Source organism: Vombatus ursinus, unplaced genomic scaffold (assembly GCF_900497805.2).
Source record: "Vombatus ursinus unplaced genomic scaffold, bare-nosed wombat genome assembly UNPS02014821.1, whole genome shotgun sequence".
In the NCBI taxonomy this organism is placed as follows: Eukaryota; Metazoa; Chordata; class Mammalia; order Diprotodontia; family Vombatidae; genus Vombatus; species Vombatus ursinus.
In genome coordinates this window covers 16,229,802-16,248,334 of record NW_020954599.1, presented here as the reverse complement: position 1 = coordinate 16,248,334, position 18,533 = coordinate 16,229,802, and positions in this window count along the sequence as shown.

The window sequence follows — 18,533 nt, the reverse complement described above, 5'->3', positions numbered from 1 at the left end:
TAGTAGTAGTAGTAGTAGTAGTAGTAATAGGAGGAAGAGGAGGAGTGATGATGGTGGCGATGGTGGTGGTGGTAGTAGTTGTCATTGTCATCATCATTATGGTAATCAGAGTAACAACAGTTCATCAATCAACAAAGTGGCAACAAACAATAAATGATTTCTATATGCTTACTATATGCCGGACACTGAGATAGGGTCCAGAGATATAAAGACAAAAATCAAACCACGCCTGCCCTCAAAGAGCTTTCATTCTATTAGGGCAGACAATATGTACTCATATAGGTGTATGCAAAACACACACAAAATAAATACAAGAACATGGAAGGCAGGGAGGTTGTAAGAGAGAGATGCCCTAGTAACTGGGGGAGGGAAGGGCATCAGCAAAAGCCTAACGTAGAAGACAGATCACCCAAAGGGAAGGGAAGAGATTCATGATGGGCCTGAGTAGGCTGCAATGAAGAAGAAGAAGAAGAAGCCAGATTTGTGGACCTGGGCAAAAAAAAAATTTATGCAGCTTGAGAAGGAGTTAGTTAAATGGGTCAAAATTTGCACCATTAGAAGAAATAGTCACGTGAAGGAGGTCACATTTCCCCATCTGAGCTTCTAAGTATATCACAAGAGGAATCTACTATGAAGGCTTCTCTGGACAGAGAGCCTCTACTTTCATGCCTCTACTTTGCATAGCAGATACATTTGTAGATGACGGGATGTGTGGGAAAGCAAAAGAATGGGAATCAGAAGATATGCGTTCAAGTCCCTGTTCTACTCTGAACTATTCTAGCTATGTAACGTTGGTCAAGTCATTCTACTTTTGTGAGCTTTGGTTTACTCACCTGTAAAATGAAAAAGAATGGACTAAATGAACTCTAAGGTCTCTTTCTACTCCAAAATTCTGTACTTCTGGGATAAATAAGTGCTTACTTTATTTTAATTAATTAAGTAAATAGTAAATTCATTTTATAAATGTATAGTTTATAAATATATATACTTTATATTTATGTTTATTATATTACATATAAAGAAATTTATAAAATACATAAATGTATCCCTAAAAGTAAATAATATTTAATTAATTAAGGATTTAAAAATTCTTAGGTCCTGAGTTCAAATCCTTGCTCTTCCACTAATGCCCTGTGTGACCATGTATGAGCTGCTTGACTTTTAAAAGCCTCAGTTTCTTCTCTATAAGTTGAAGGGGCTAGAGTAAACAGTGTATGAGGTCCTTTCCAGCTCTGAGTGCTGGAGTCTCTGTTTGTATGAATATTATATAACATGCATTTAGGTTATTTTCCTTCCAGATGTAACTACATTTTAATGTATATATGAGATATTATGTATACTCATCCACACATCCAATTACAGATGCATCTAATTCATCATCTCCATAATGAGCCAGCAGTCCAAGAATTAAATAAGTTGGAAAATTGCATTGCATCCCCTAGCCCCATTGTGCCAGATTAGAGAATCACCATGGGAATTCTATCATTTCTGGCACTTTTTAGACCTCTGGCTTGAAATTCTTCTGCAACTTAGTGGTGGTGTTTTTTTTTTTCAATACACAAGTCACTTTTCTATTGACTGCACAAAGTCCATTCATATCAAAGTGAAAATCTATCCTTGTGAGGTTTTTGTTAGTGTATTTTATTTGTAAATATATTTGTGGGGAAATTCCACAGTTTCTCTTTGTTGAAGCTGCAAGTAACTATGTTTCTCTTTCCTCTGCTCCTCTCACTTTCCTGTTTGCTTGAGTCTCACGAAAGGATCAGAGATTTAGAGTTCAAAAGGACCTTCGAGGCCACCTAGACCTGCCTCTTATTTTATAGACGAGGACATTGACTTGAAAGGTTAAGTAACTTTAGCCCAAGGTCAGGTAGTTAGTGATAGAGCTAAGGTTTAAACCCAAGTCCCAGGATTATAGATTTAGAGCCAGAAAAGTTTTCGTAGGCCAAACGAACTCATTTTGCAGATGAGACAACAGAGACCCAGCTGGTGTACCCAAAGTCATAACAGTAATAAAGTATCAGAGATGAAATGTGAACCCAAGTCCTCTGATCCAAACCCAAAGCAATTTTCACCATGGGGAGCATGGTCTTACTGACTGTGAAATATTAAAAACATCTTTTAAAAAATGACATTTCTCCAATTTATGGACAGTTCTTCCCAAACAATAGAGGGATCCTATTCAATTTTAGAAGTCATTATGCAATGAAATCATGTGGCAGCTAGGTGATGTAGTGGATAGTGCCAAGCCTAGAGTCTGGAAGACTCATCTTCCTGAGTTCAAATTTGACCTCAAAGACCTACTAGATAATATTTGTAAAGTACTTTGCAAACCTTAAAATCATTCTATGAATGTTAGCTTCAAGTAAGGAGAAGCTAGGTGATGCGGCAGTCGGAATGCTGGGCCTGGAGTCAGGAAGAACTCCCAGAGTTCAAATCTGGCCTCAGATACTTCCTAGCTGTGTGACCCTAGGCAAGTGATTTAACCCTGTTTGTCTCAGTTTTCCTCATCTATAAAATAAGCTGAAGAAGGAAATGGCAAACCACTCCAGTATCTCTGCCAAGAAAACCCCAAATGGGGTCACGGGGAGTTGGACATGATTGAACAACAACAACATAATAAAATCAATGCAAAGTAAAACATTTGGTCATTATAACAATATGGTACTCAGGCTTGCTGCTGTTGTTGTCCAATGGTTGTAATCATGCTTACTGTTTTCCCAACTCTACTTACCACACCCTATATCTGTTCATGTAAATCTTCACACAATTCTCTGGATTCATTATAGCCATCATTTCATCACAGTAGCATTCTATTGCTTTCATCCACAACTTTCATCCAGTTCTTCAATTGATTGGCATCTATCAGCTATCCCCATAATGCAATTTGAAGTAGCCAGAATTACGAACCGAGTGTCTAGAAATAGGGAAGAGAATAAGTAGTTATTAAGCACCTACTATGTGCCAGGCATTGTACTAAACACTTTACAATTTTATCTGATCCTCACACTCTAGGAAATAGATGCTATTATTATCCCCATTTTATAATTGGGGAAACGGAGGCCAAAATGACGTGACTTGTCTAGGGTCATATAACTAGTAAATGTCTGAGACTGGATTTGAACTCAGATCTTTCTGACTTCAGGTAGGTAGTGATATTAATGGGTCTTCCTGGTAAAAGCAAGGGCTCACAGAAGGTTCTCCTCATTGGTGAAGATGGATTACTCAATATTCCACCTTACAAGTTCTAAGCATTGAGGTTATCAAACTCTACTAATGAAGAGATTCTTATAAACAGAGTAGTGAGTAATCTATCTCCACCAATGGGGAGAGTCTTAAGGAAATAGGTTGTGAGGTCTAGGCAACACTAGCTACAAGTATGACTACATGGAAATTACTAATACTATCTGCACTTTGGGAGGTACAAAGTGTGTTCATGAGGAACATCGGAGGAAGGTGGTATGGTCATCATCCTCTACATTTTATGGTTGAGGGAACTCAGAGGTTTGATGGCTTGTCCATGGCAACACAGTTAGTTGGGGTCAGAAGCAGGATTTAGAACTCAGATCTCCTACCTCTGACTCCATTATCCTCTCTACTGCCTATTACTTCTATTAGGAAATGAAATGCTGATTCCAGGAACATAACAGCAGCTCCAACATTGTAGTAAGGCACCAAATCCTCTCAAATCCAAAGCTTTGCATATGTACTTCCTAGCTAACTAAATAAATACGATTTGGCTGGAGATAATCAAATATCAATCCTTGGGGTCTGGATTGAAACAAAGAAGGGACCTCAGAAACCATCTGGTCCCACTTCTTCATTTTGTGGATAAATGAGGCCCAGATCAGCTTGCTCAGGGTTGCCCAGGTAATAACAGAGCCAGGATGTGAACCCAATTCTTCTGACTTGAGATCAAATACTCCTCACAGCAGAAGGGTCATTTATCTTACAAATGCATAATTCAAACCCAGTCAGTTATGCGTGCCATAATGGAAAGAGCCCTGGATTTGGAGTTAAAAGACCAGGGTTCAAATCTCAGCTCTGGCACTTTACTGCCTTTGTGATATTGGGCATGTTATCTTTGAGCCTCAGTTTACTCAACTATAAAATGAGAGCATTGAACCGGTTGACCTCTAAGATCCCTTCCAACTCTAAATGTATGATCCCGTGACCTTTAAGCAGACAAGTAAGCTGTTTTTAATTGAATTCAAATTATTCATCTAATATTAAAATTAATAAAAGATAGCATGGTATAGTGGATAGAGAACTGGCCTTGAAGCCAGGAAGACCATACTGACTGTGACCATGGAAAAATCTTCTATGTCCTAAGCCAAGGGTATCAAACTCAAATAGAAATAGGGGCCACTAAACCATACATAAGGTTCCCTACAGGTTGCATATTGACTTAGAAAATCATTTTGTTGTTTTTATTTGTTATTTAATCATTTCAGTCATGTCTGACTCTTTGTGACCCCATTTGGGATTCTCTTAGCAAAGATACTGAAATGGTTTGCCATTTCCTTCTCCAGCTCATTGGACAGATGAGGAAACTGAGGCAAACAGGGTTAAGTGGCTTGCCTAAGGTCACACAGCCAGTAAGTGTCTGAGGCCACATTTGATCTCAGGTCTTCCTGACTCCAGGCCCAGCGTTCTATCTACCACACCACTTAGCTGCTTAGAAAACCATACATGTTTTATGTACATATATATTTTTTTATTTTTATTAGCATACTAACATTAAAATCACAAAGGAACTACATTTAGATCTGGTTCAGAGTGTTGTGAGCCTTCATGAGGGTGCATGGGCACCATGTTTGTCACTGCTGCTCTTTGGCAACTCTCTAAGACAGAAAAGGAGCAGACCTGCATTGGAGAAGCAGTTCCCTACCATAGGTCCATTCCTTATCCCTATTAAAATTGTTTGCTTTGTGCAATGTTTGGGGCATGTGGCATTGGTGACTGGGCCCCTTTGTTTGTGTGACATCACTGTGAAATAAAGACTCCTTTCTAGTTGCTGTTTGTCCTTCATTTTTGAAGAGGACCAATGACATCATGGGATGATGTCTTGACTTGTGTGTGAATTGGATTTAAGTGAGGCAGAGTTGCATCAAGTCATCAGCCTCACTCTCTCTTCCAGAATTATCTAAGTTCCACAGCAAGACAAAAGTCAAGACAACTGGAGATTGCCCAGGCTGCTGTGGATGACCTTGATGTCTTCAATGTCTGACCAAGCTTTAAGAGCTCCACTATGCCTGCTTTAGCCACCTTCATGGCTGTTGGAACAAATTGTTCTCATCTGCCCATTCTACCTGGAGGAAGTCTTCACTTATTTGAGGTAGACACCCCCTAACTCACCAACAGTTTTGAGGCCTGGTTTAGCCCCTCAACCTGGGTTAGCCCCTTGTCTGAGATGGTTTTACCAGGGTATGGCCACTGCTGATGCTACAACTTCTTGGAGCCACGGGTGAGAGTTGGGTGACCAGTTGGACACCAAAGGTGGAAACACAGTGCTGAAAAGGGATCAGCAGCCCTCACATCAGAGGTGCTAGAACTCCCTGAACACCCCCATACACCCCTTGGGTAAGGTAGCATATAGTAGGCATTTAATAAATGTTAATTGAATTGAATTGAACTGAATTGAACTGGAGTATAAGGAAAATGAATGACTAATAATAATAATAACTACTATTTATATGGCACTTTAAGGTTTATAAGACACTTTATTATCCCATTTGATCATTCTAATAGTGTGGTGACGAATGTTAGAAGACTTGGCAATCCTGGATTCTTATCCCAAATGCAGAGAGACGTGCTTGCTTAATAACCTTGTTGTCATTCAGTTGTTTCAAGCCTTTTTGTGACTCCATTTGAGGTTTTCTTGGCAAAGAACCCATTGACCATTTCATTCTCCGGTACGTTTTACAGATGAGGAAACTGAGGCAGAGTAAAGTGACTTGCCCAGGGTTGCACAGCTAGTAAGTGTCTGAAGCCAGACTTGAACTCAAGAAAATGAGGCTTCCTGACTCCAGGACTGGCACTCTATCCACTGCACCACCTAGCTGCCCTATCTCTTAGACAATGGTTTAAACATACAGAGGATCATACCTCAAGAGCTAGAAGAGATTCAGAGTCAACCTAATTTAGCCCCTTCTTTTTACAGATAAGAAAAAGGAGACCCAGGGAATGACTTGCCCAAGGTCACATAGATAATAAGTATCAGGGACAGTATTTGAGCCCAGGATCTCAGACTGCAAAGCCAGTGTTATTTCCATATCCCTTATGGTCACTTCTTGTGGAATATCTCTCCTTTGCTCAGTTCTGGGTTTGACTCTAATCATGCCCTTCACTGTGGGTTCTGCATATCAGTAAATGTGTGTATGTGTGTGCGTGTATGTTGGGAAGGTCTACATGAATGTACAAATATGTTTTCATAGGATACAATACTGCAAGGGACCTTTAAGATCACCAGGCAGAATCCTCTCGTTTACAGATGCGCAAAGACCTTGAGAAGTAAGATGACTGATCAAAAGCCATACAGGTGATAGACACTGAGATTGAAATCCAGGATAATTGCATATTGCTAAACTAGATGAGCTGAGGACCTAGGAGCATTGGGTTGTGGGTATTTGCCTCATACTTGGAAAGGAGATAAAAATCTCATTTCCAATGCTCTTCATGTCCCTAGAAGAGCTCTGCCCTCCATTTTTAGTTCAGTGCATAAATTGCTTATTTGTTTCATTTAGATAATGGCATTTTAAATAATTACACATTTCTTTTTTTTAATTCTATAAGCATATTTTTATTCTGAACTTAACAAGCACCTATAAAATGAGCATTTCCATATACAAAGTGGAACAGAAGAAGAGGATTGTACATGAAATCATAAAGTATCTATTACACAAAGGTTTATATAAGTATGTAATAAATTTTATGTATGTAATAAATTTCATTTTATGTATATAATAAATTCAACATTAACTTTCAAAGCTGTCCTGCTTGTCTGAATTTGAGGTGTTTTGTTCATTTTTTAAAAAAGAAGTCTTAATGATCCTCTTTTTTTTTGACAACTCAATTCCTAGTTCTGACAACTCACCTCTGAAAACCCAATCCTAGTTTTGACAACTCACCCCCTCTCCACTCCTCTTTCCAAAATTGGGGGTGGAGAGGAGAAAGAAAAAGAAAACTTCATAACAAATATGCATAGTCAAACAAAACAAATTTCGATATTGGCCATATCTTATTCTTGACCTTGGGTTCACCCCCTCTCTGTCAGGAGATAGGTAGCAATCTTTAACATTGGACCTCTGGAATCATGGTTGATCACCGCATTGATCAAGGTTATTAAGGCATTGAGTTGTTTTTCTTTACAGTGATTATTATTGTATTAATTGTTCTTCTAGTTCTGCTCACTGTACCATACATCACTTCATATAAGTCTTTCTCTCAAACCATCCTTTTCATTATTTCTTAAGAGTTGCAATAACATTCCATTACCTTCACAGAGCATAATTTGTTTAGCCATTCCCCAATTGATGGACATTCTTCCACCCCCTTAGTTTCAATTTCTTTGCTACTACAGAAAGAGCTGTCATAAATATTTTTGTGCATATGTATCCTATTTTGCTTTCTTTGATCTTTTTGAGGTATAGATTTAGTAGTGGTCTCTTTGAGTCAAAGGATACATACAATTTAGTGACTTTTGAGGCAAGTTCTAAATTGCTTTCCAAGATGACTGGAAGCTACAAGTTTCTTTCCTGCTCCCCTGATAGTCTGCAGCCTTCGTCTGATACCCAGCCTTGATGGAGGAATAAGCTGTATGCCCTCCAAGGAGAATGAGAAGGAATCTGTTTATCTTTTTGTTAAATTCATTTTAGAACAGTTGTTTTACAACAGAATATACTATCACATCTCAAGAACTAGTTCAAGTAAAACGTCCCAAATGCCTGGCATTTCCTTTACACAGACATACCATTAAGTACATTATAGAATGAATAGACATTGGCCATTGATTCCATTTCTTGGAAAGTTCAGGAAGCCTAATCAATAGCTAGTTTTATCTTGCCTAAGAACTGTTTATTTTCCCCCTTCTCATTCTACTTTACTGTCAACCACCTTGGGTTAATGTTAAATTGAAGTTAAAAATAAATTCCTGACAAAGACTTGATGCCAACTTTTCTGACACTCCCTACCCCAACCCAAGTATATTGCAATAAATGAGAAAATCATTCATGTTTATGGCATGATTGAAAACATGAAAATTACCTTTCCCAATATCTTTATAAGATAGGGGATGCAGATATCATTGTCTCCATTTTATAGATGAGGAAATTCAGGCTACAAGAAGTTGTCAATTCCACAAGCATTTATTAGAGAATCACTAAGTATCAGACTGTGTGGGATGTAAAGACAAAAAGGAAACTACCGAACTTGTCTACTTGACGTTGGGGACATTCTCATTTCACATCTCCATCAGTCAATTAACAAACATTTATAAAGTATCTGCTATGTATGTGCCTGCCAGGCATTGTGCGAGTAACACAAAGACAAAAATGAAGCAGTCTCTGCCCTCAAGGAGCTTACATTCTTTCAGGGAAGGCCATGTGTACACATTGAAAAGTGTAATGGGGGCTTGGCCAATGGAAGGTATATCCTCAGGTCATACATAGTGGGTTCTACCTGTCGTCAGTTCGTAAGAGGCTGGGGAGGCTGATTCAAGAAAAACGATGACGTTTCAATCAAAAACCTCATTCACAATTTGGAGCAGGTACAGATATTCTGTTAACTGGTTTGCGTTTGTTAACTATATGGTCAAGAGAAAAGCTATTGATTAAGCCAAAGAAGCGAGCTTCTGTTTTTTTGCCTGTGCATTTTTTTTGTTTTTGCTTTAGGTAAAATGGTAAAGCTATGACTTTCAAACAGGCAGAAAGCCTCCAGAGGTCCAGAACCTAAAGATTTTGACAAATTTTGCAACCAGCCATAAGGAGTCCAGAGAGACCTATCTGGCCCAGCATAGATTAAATACAACTAATTCATAAATCAGCTATTGGAACTTGGTGAACTTGGTGGGGGAAATGTTTCTAGTAGCCCTCCATTAAGTTTGACCCCACTTTCCTCAAGGACTAAGGTGGTATATGGGAGAATGTGCCTCTTTCCAGAGAAGGAGAAATATCTTATAATTTCTCTTCTTGCTATATCTTCTCAGTAAATATCCTTTTGTAATAGCTGACTGTTGCCAATTGGTTACACAAAAGTAGGGTGCTAACCATTGGTGGTTAATATTTGGGAGAAACACTAGAATGAGAGTTTGAGCTGAAAGCATTAAAGAAGGATACCTCCAACCCCTCAGGGGTATCCCTAGACCTCTGAATGGGAGATGTAGCCATCCTAGCTCTGAGAACCTAAATCACTAATGTATATGTGGGTTAGGAGTGTTAAGTCCAGAGTCTAGCTACATAAATATGCAAAAAAAAAAATGCAAGAAGACAGAAAGTTAGAAGGATCATGAAACAACATGCCTTTCCACAAGCTCTCCTCCATGCTTGAAATGCACTTGCTCCTTACCTTCACCTTTACAAATCCCTAACATCTTTCCAAACTCAGCTCAAGTCCCATTTCCTTCAAGAGACCTTTCCTGATTCTCCAACTTGTTGGTGTTTCCCCCATCCCCAAACAACTTTGCATTTGATTTCAAAATATTTTGTATTTATTTATTTGAATTTGTACTGTTTCACCCCAGTAGAATATAAATATCTTGATAGCAAGACTCCCTTCTTTCATTCTTTCTTTTCCTCTTTCTTTTCCTTCTTTCTTTCCTTCTTTTCTCCTCTCTCCTTTTCTTCCTTCCTTAAAAAATAAAGTTCAGCAAAGTACCTGGCACATAGTAGATGCTAATAAATGCATGTTGAATCAAATTGAACTGAACTCAACTAAAACAGTTCTTGCCCTCAAAGAGCTTTAATTCTATTGGAGGTAAATGACTTTTTGAGGTCGCATAGCTTGTGTCAGAACTAAGCTAAAAGCCAGATCTTCTGATACCAAGAAATGTGCTTCCGGTTACCCTCTGGAGAGATTTAAGGCATATTCACAAGGGCTCAAAATCTCTCTGGGAGTATAATAGGAGACAAAGGCCATCCCTATTTAGCTGGAACTTAGTAGGAAAGTAGAAAATTGCCTGAACCTTTATGCTGATGTAGCAAAGCCTTAGAACATCATTTGAGTTAATTCACAACCTAATCAAAGCTAAAAAACATTCTTGGCAAAACTGGTCATAAATGCATTATGGAAATGACACTGTTCAATTAAGTAAAAGGTTCTTGATTAACAGAGAAATAAAAGTAGTCATTTTGATGCAGGAACATAACCTGCATTTCCTATTTAAGATGCAGGCAGGGACACCAGTTAGGAGAGAAAGGTCTTAGTTGCCTGCCAGGGCTTCAGCAACCCAACTCCAGGGGCAATTGGAGAAGATGAATACAACTCAGTCCTTTGAGTCCAATGGCTATAGAAGAGTAACGTGCTGAGTGAATAAAAACTCATTGTAATTAAATCGTTTCCACTGCCTAGACCATAGTGTTGTCCACTGGAAAGGATCTCATGATAATGTTTTGAAGGACTCAGAGACATTAAGGACATGATTGGCTATGGCCATGTATGTGTGTGGGTGTGTGAGTGTGTAGGTGTGTGTGTGTGTGTGTGTGTGTGTGTGTGTGTGTGTGTGATGCTGTGTATGTGTCTGTGTTTGATGTTGTCTGTCTGTGGGGGTGGGGGAGGGGTTTGGCCTCATTCCACTATGCATTAGCTCTCTGGACATCGTTGGCCCCATCCAGATGTTATCCACCTTGTCTTTCATCCCGCTTTGCTGCCGTGAATTTACTTTGAGCTTTTTGTTTTCTTGCCAATTTGTGATCCTGCCCTCAAAGGCAGCCACAATAACCTTTCTGGAGTGCATCGCATGTAGAAGAGAAAACCTGAGCCTGATGGGAGGAATTGGTGTTGAGGTAAGGCAAGAATTCTGATGTGAGGATTTCATGATTGGGCTTTTGTCTCTTCATCCAAGTAGTAGGCATGTTGTCATCTTAGAAGTTAGATTACTTTTTAAGGCTACACACTAGCAGATTTCATCACCCAGAAGGAATCTTAGAGATCTGGTATCCTTTTCACTCTGGAAGGGAAGAAAACTGAGTCCAAGAGAAGTTAAATGACTTGCCCAAGGTCATACAACTAGTTAGTGGCTGAGCCAGTGGGGGTAAGTGGGAAGAGAAGGAGAGAATAGAGATCTCTTAATTCCAGCCCAAAGCTCTTTCTACCATATCCTGAAGCTTCTCTTTTTAATTGGCAGGCTGCTTCATCCCATTCTTTCCCAAAAGAAGAAACATAAATCTCTCCAAAATTTGCACTCTCCAACTCTGCACTGCACGATGAATTGTGTGCAGTCAAATACTCCAGGCAGAGCCCCACTTTTTATACTGACTAGCTACACTACCTCGGGCAAATCACTTTTAAACTCTAAGCTTCAGTATCTTCATCTGTTAAATGGACACAATAATACTTGTGCTCCCCATCTCACAGGGATGCTTTGACGAAAATGAGCTGTAAACCTAAAAGTGCCAGAGCGATGTGACTTTATTGTTATTTGAGCAAAGCTTGTATTGTTTCAGTGCCAAGCACCTCATTTGCACACAGTAAGTGTACCAAGAACTTTTTTTTTTCATATAAATGGAGAGCTCTCTTCCTTCTTTGCAGAAGTGAAGGACTATGGGTGTGGGATGTTTCACATACTGACTTAGACTATGCATTTGGTTGCTTTGCTAAACTACTTCTTTCCGTCTCTCTTTAAATCTCTATTCCAAAGGATTACTCATTTGGTTGAGGGATGGGAGAAGATTATATGCTAATGAGATCATAAACCTATACCTAGAAGAGACCTCAGAAGCCATCTAGTTCAACCACTAACCAGTTTTACGGATGAGGAAACCGAGGCTCAGGGATGTTTGGCAACAAGGTCAAAAGACTAGTGTCAGAAGCAGGATTTGAACCCAGAGCTTCTGACTTTAGATCACTATTTCTACTATATTACTACAATATCAAGAAAATTTAGATCAACAGACTGTTATAGGAGAATTTAAAAAAAATGGATTTGGGTCTGAACCAAATAGGATACCTCACTTCTATACTTTGTTGGGTCTAGGATGTCCCTGAAGTAGGTACTCCGTTCAAGGTCGCAGATCCCAACTTATCCTCAGCTTCTCAAATTGCTTAGTTTCTGGTCATCCCCAGCTGGTCTTAGAGACTCCACATAGGCCACCTGAGACTTTTCTTTTTTGCTCTTATGCTGACCCCTTTTTCTCCCCACAGACTCATACCTGAGAGCTTGGGCCCTGAGCTCTGTGGGTGACTTCCTCTTCCAACCTAGCCTTATTTCTTAATATATCCTTATCTGGCCTGGATGGATATATCCCCATCAAACCTTTTCTACATAGAAAAGGAGAAACAAGAAAAAACTCAGAATAGCAATCCTAACTCCCTCTCTTCCCTTTGTTCTACAGTAAGTTCACGTGTAAGTGATTTACATGATGGTAAATCCTAGGATTTGTTATTTTCTTGGGCTATTCAGAATTTTTTTAAAGGAACTGAGGCATCCCAGCTTCTCTGGCTTCGTAAACATTAAACATGAATTTGCAAGTTAAAACAAATCTCTATGTGTGCCCATCCTGAGTGTGTGACCAGAGACAGGCAATCTTCTGTAGCATGCGATTTGTCAATGCCTACCCCCCTCCCCTTCCAGTCCCACCTATTGGAAAGGATGCATTTTTTACCATTTCTTATGCCCAGACTGTCTTGGGTAACCTGATCCGCTTACATTTTGGTAGCATTTTCTGACTTCCTTTGGCTTTCATGACAACTACATCTGGCGCCCCTGACATTCTATGAAGGCTCTCATTTAGCCTGTGTGACAGCTCTCACTTCCTTCATTTTCTTTTTATTGGTGCTTCCAGTCCCTAGTGTAGGACTTTTGTACCTTCTGCCTGGATCATTGTAACCGGTCTCCCTGAGTCCTCTGCTCCATTTTGTCCACCCTTGCCAGATGGATGGTACCAGAATCACAATTTCATTGGCGTGGGGAGCTCCCATGAACAAACTTTGGATTGGCACCTTCTCTGCAGCTGCCAAATTAATTTTCCTGAAATGCCATTTCCTGGTATTAAAATCTCCAAAAAGCACTGGACTTGGAATCGGGAAGACTCAACTTTGTGAGTTCAAATCTGGCCTCAGACACTTCCTAGCTGTGTGACCCTGGGCAAATCACTTCACCCTGTTTACCTCAGTTTCCCCATCTGCAAAATGAGCTGGAGAAGGAAATGGCAAATTCCAGTATCTTTGCCAAGAAAACTCAAAAAAATGGGATCACAAAGAGTTGGATATGAGCAAAATGACTGAACAATAAAACAACAAACTTCCACCCCATAACCATACCTACCTATGCATACGACTATGGGATAAAGGACAAATTACTTGCCTGGATTTCAACTTTATCTCCCATTTCCTTCCATGAATCCTTATTTTCTCCTCAGTATCCCCCAAGCATACCACGCTCACTCTGGCTTCTGCAGCTTTGCTCACTCCACGTCCTTCACCTAGAATGCCTTTCCTTCTACTCTATCTATCCAGGTCCCACCCAGTCTTCATGAAGAAGCTCCATTCTACATCCAACATGAAACCCTCCTAGACCATTCCAAAACATGGTGACTGACTGAATATAGCTAGGGAGGAAGAGGGTGAGAGGTTTTCCTCTCAGAAAAGCCAAAAGGAAGACGGAAACTAAAAATTCAAGGGTGCTCAGCTGCTCAGTTTGTTTCTTTTGAAGAGACAACATGGTCTCCAAAACACTGACTCTGGAGTCTGAGGAGTCAAATTCAAATCCTACCTTGAATGCTTATGGCCCATGTGAACTTGCCTCATTTTTCTCATTCGTAAAAAGGAAGAAGTTAAACTACATGGCCTCTGTGGTCACTGCCAACTGTAGATATATGACTCTATGAAAATATTATAACTGTAGTCCATTCAGGAAGACTGCAGACTCTGAAGGCTCTGTGGGGACCTATTGGGTATTACCTCACAATAACTGCAATTCCTATAGGAGATATACCAAGGATTATAGATTTAGAGCTTGAAGGGACCTTAGAGGTCATTTAATCTAAGCTCTTTCTTTTACAATTGAGGAAAATAAGGCCCAGAGAAGTATCAAAGCTAAGACTTGAATCCAGATTCTCTCACCCTGGGTCCCTAATAGTATTAGCAACATCTAGGGGTCAGGGCAGCTAGGTGGCACAGTGGATGGAACACCAGCCCAGAAGTCCGGAGGACCTGAGTTCAAATCCAGCCTCAGACCAAACACTTTACACTTACTAGCTGGGTGACCCTGGGCAAGTCACTTAACCCCAATTACCTGGAAAAAAAAAAAAAGAAACATCTAGGGGTCATAGACTTCCCTAGAGTCCTTGGTGAAGCTTGACTATCTAACCAAAAAGGTTTGCTATCCATGATCAACATTTCTCTATATGGCACCATATTTTCTGAAACTTCAAAGAAACATTTCCCATAAAATGACCCCCTTCTAAAGCATGGAGACAGTCAATTCTTTTGTGTGTTCATTAAATCAGACCTTTGAGTATCAAAACCTAGAGTTTTAGGCAAGATAATATTAGGAAGGGTGAACTGAAGGAGAGAGACAGAGACAGAGAGACACAGAGATAGAGAGACAGACACACACACACAAAGACAGAGAGACAGACACAGAAAGAGAGACAGAGAGAGACAGAGACAGAGACAGAGAGAGCAGAGTGCTTATGTCAGGGTTGCTCATAGGCATTTACATGTAAACTTACTGAAAAAAAATGTTTACTATCAAAAACTGGAATTTTGGAAGCAGCTAGGTGATGTAGTGGATAGAGCACCAACCCTGGATTCAGGAGGACCTGAGTCCAAATTCGGCCTCAGACATATAACACTTACTAGCTTGTGTGACCCTGGGCAAGTCACTTACCCCATTGCCTAGCCAAAAAAAATAAATAAATAAACATTACTTTTTAAAAAACTGGAATTTCGGAAGATAGAATGACAGGAAGAATTAACATCCTTGCTCTACTAGCTTTTTAGAATTATGAATCAGTAGATTCCTTTCTGAATTTCATGCACCCAGATGGCATTTGTTGCTGTTGTTCAGTAGTTTCAGTTGTATGTGATTCTTCATGATCCATTTGGGGTTTTCTTGGCAAAGATACTGGAGTGGTTTATCATTTCCTTCTCCAGTTCATTTTGCAGATGAAGAAACTGAGGCAAACAGGGTTAAGTGACTTGCCCAGGGTCACACAGCTAGTAAGTCCAAATCAGATGAGTCTTCCTGACTCCAGGCCTGGCACTCTATGCACTGCACCACCTAGCTGCCCAGCTGGCAATAGTGAGTCAACTTGAATTCTATTCCCTTCTCATTACTACACTTCCTTGTGCAAATCACTTCTTTTTCTGAGTCTTAGTTTCCTTTCTGATAAATTAGGGATGAGTTTCTCCTTACGTCTACTGCCCGGTTAGATTTTGAAAGAAGATGAGGAAAAAAAAAAAACAACCCAAGGAATCAGATTTCTCTCCCTTCAGCGCCAAGTAGAGGCATAGTTAAGAACATAAAATCATAGTAATAACCCTATACTGTCAAATCCTTTGTTCAGTGTTCTATCTCTCACAAAAACGCTAAGAGGATCTTCGTGAAAATAAGAAGAGATCTTGACCGTTTGCAAGGACTTTGCATATGTTATTTCATTCAATTCTCATGGAAACATCTAATCCTCTGAGTTTTTATTATCAACTTACATATAATGAAACATGAGGCCACGGACATGCAGATGTTTAAATGTCAGAGGCAGGACTGAAGCCTAACTCTTCCAGATTCCAGGGAGAGCACTCTAGCCTTTACACTATATTGTTTCTATGTGGTAGAGGCTTTTTTTGATGTAATTCTCTAACCTTTTATACATTTCAACATCTAAAAATAATGAATCCTTCCTATAGGGAAGGCCCATTGGGCCTGGAGTCAGCAACACTTGAATTTTGATCCTGCTTTTGACATTTACGAGCTGTGTGACCCTGGACAGGTCGCTTAACCTCTGTCTGACTCAGTTTTCTCATCTGTAAGATGAATGTACTAAGAACACCTACCTCCTAGGGTTATTGTGAAGAGCAAATGAGATAATATTTGTAAAACGCTTTGCAAATCTTCAAGTACCATGTAAGTGCTGGCTAACATTATTATCATTATCATCATCATCATCATCATCATTAGGCCCTGGTTTGGTTCAGGGTAGGACAGTAAAGCAGTGAGATAATACCTGAAGGGATGTGGTCCAGCAAGTATTTCCATATTACTTGCAACTTAACCAGAACAAAATTCTTCATGAGATTTCTGGATCAATCTGCATATTATAAGATTTCTTGCCCAGAACAGCCTTCAAAATGGGACATTTACTAAATGAGAATTTCTGGGTCTAATTATCAAGAAAAGTGTGATTTGTTGATATCCTATTTGAGATATTCCATTTGTGATAATTCCATCATTTCTGGGCATTTGTATTATTTGAGCATCATCGCTATTCAAAATCTTGGTTTAAACCCCTTGTAAGATTCTTCCTCTGAGTCTGTTCCTAGTTACACAGAGAAGGCAGAGGACTGAGAGTTAGGGAGATACTATCTGTGCATCTGCGGGCTCATATTTCCTCTCTCTTGTGATCTTTCAAAGCTCACAACGTCACAGTCTAATTCCTTCCTAAGAGTAGAAAAGAGCATAGATGCATCATATGTTGACCTGGGTCAGGAGGGCCCAATGCGGGGATGGGGGAACTTGTGGCCTCAAGGCCACATGGCCTTCTAGGTCCTCAAGTGCCAGCCTTTGACTGAATCCAAACTTAATAAAAAGATTTGTTCTGTAAAACTTGGACTCGTCAAAAGGCCACACCCAAGGACCAAGAAGGTTCCCCACCCCTGGCCCAATGCCTCTCCTCTAACCAGAGGCTTACAAAATGTCTTCCTCACTCCAACCAGCCAGGACGGCAGGAAAGAGATCTCAAATCATCAGATTATGTGCCTTTTGTAAGCAATCCCATTTCTGATTCAGCAGTCAATCAACAGTCTACCACTAGAATGAGATCCTTCTCTTAGAAAGCTGTCATCGATCAGCTGTCTAACTCATTAATCCTAGGACAATACTTCCTAGTCATTGACTTTGTACTCACCTTTTTTAAAAAAAATTTTCATTTTAAACTTAAATATAAAATGAGAAAAAAAAAGAACATTTCCATGTACATAGCAGAACATAGAGGATTCCATATAAAATGATAAAACAAATAATAAATTTCCATTTTAAACAGTTTACATTTTTTGAAAACTTATGTAATACATACTACATGTTGTTTTCAAAGCTACCCAGCTTTTCTATGCCGCCTTCTAAGTTTTCTTTGTTCTCTGTTGTGAACTTTTTAATCCTTTTTGCCCTCTCCCCCCACCCCACTGTACAGAAGCCTGCAATTAAACATGAATATATATACCTATATGCATACATACATATATACACACGCACACACATATACGTATATGGAAGACCATACTATACATATTTCTATTTGTTATTTCTTTTTCTGGAGGTGAATAGTATCTTCCTTCATAGGTCCAAATCTTTCCATGTTTTTCTAAAATTAACCAGCTCATCATTTCTTATATCACAGCAGTACTTCGCCACAATCACGTACCACAACTTATTTAGCCATTCCCCAATTAAAGGTCATCTATCACTTTAGCCAATCTGATATATGTAAGATGGTACTTCAAAATTGTTTTAATTGGCATTTCTCTAATCAATAATGATTTAGAGCATTTTTTCATATGACTATGTACAGTTCTTATTTCTTCATCAAAAACCTGCCTGTTCATATCCTTTGACCATTTATCAAATTGGGAAATGACTCATATTCTTATAAATTTGACAAAATTCTCTATATATTTGAGAAATGAGACCTTTATCTGAGAGATTATCTACGAAAGTTTTTTCCCCCTGATTTTCAGCTTTCTTTCTAATCTAGGCTACATTAGTTTTATTTGTACAAGAACTTTTTAATTTAAAAAATTGAAAGTATCCATTTTCCACCTCAGATGCTTTTTAGCTTGTTTCTTCATATATTATTCTCTCATCCATAAGTCTGGTAGGTAATATTTTCCATGTTCTAATTTTTTTTTGATATCTCCCTTTATATCTAGATCACGTATCTGTTTTGACCTTATTGTTGAACATGGTTTAAGATATTGGTCTACGCCCAATTTCTACCAGACTGCTTTCCATCTTTCCCAACAATTTTTACCAAATAACAAAATTTTATCCCCAAAACTTAAATCTTTAAATTTGCCAAACACAAGGTTACTGTTGTCCTTTACTACTGTGAATTGTATGCCTACTCTGTTCTACTGTTCTACCTTTCTATTTTTTAACTAGT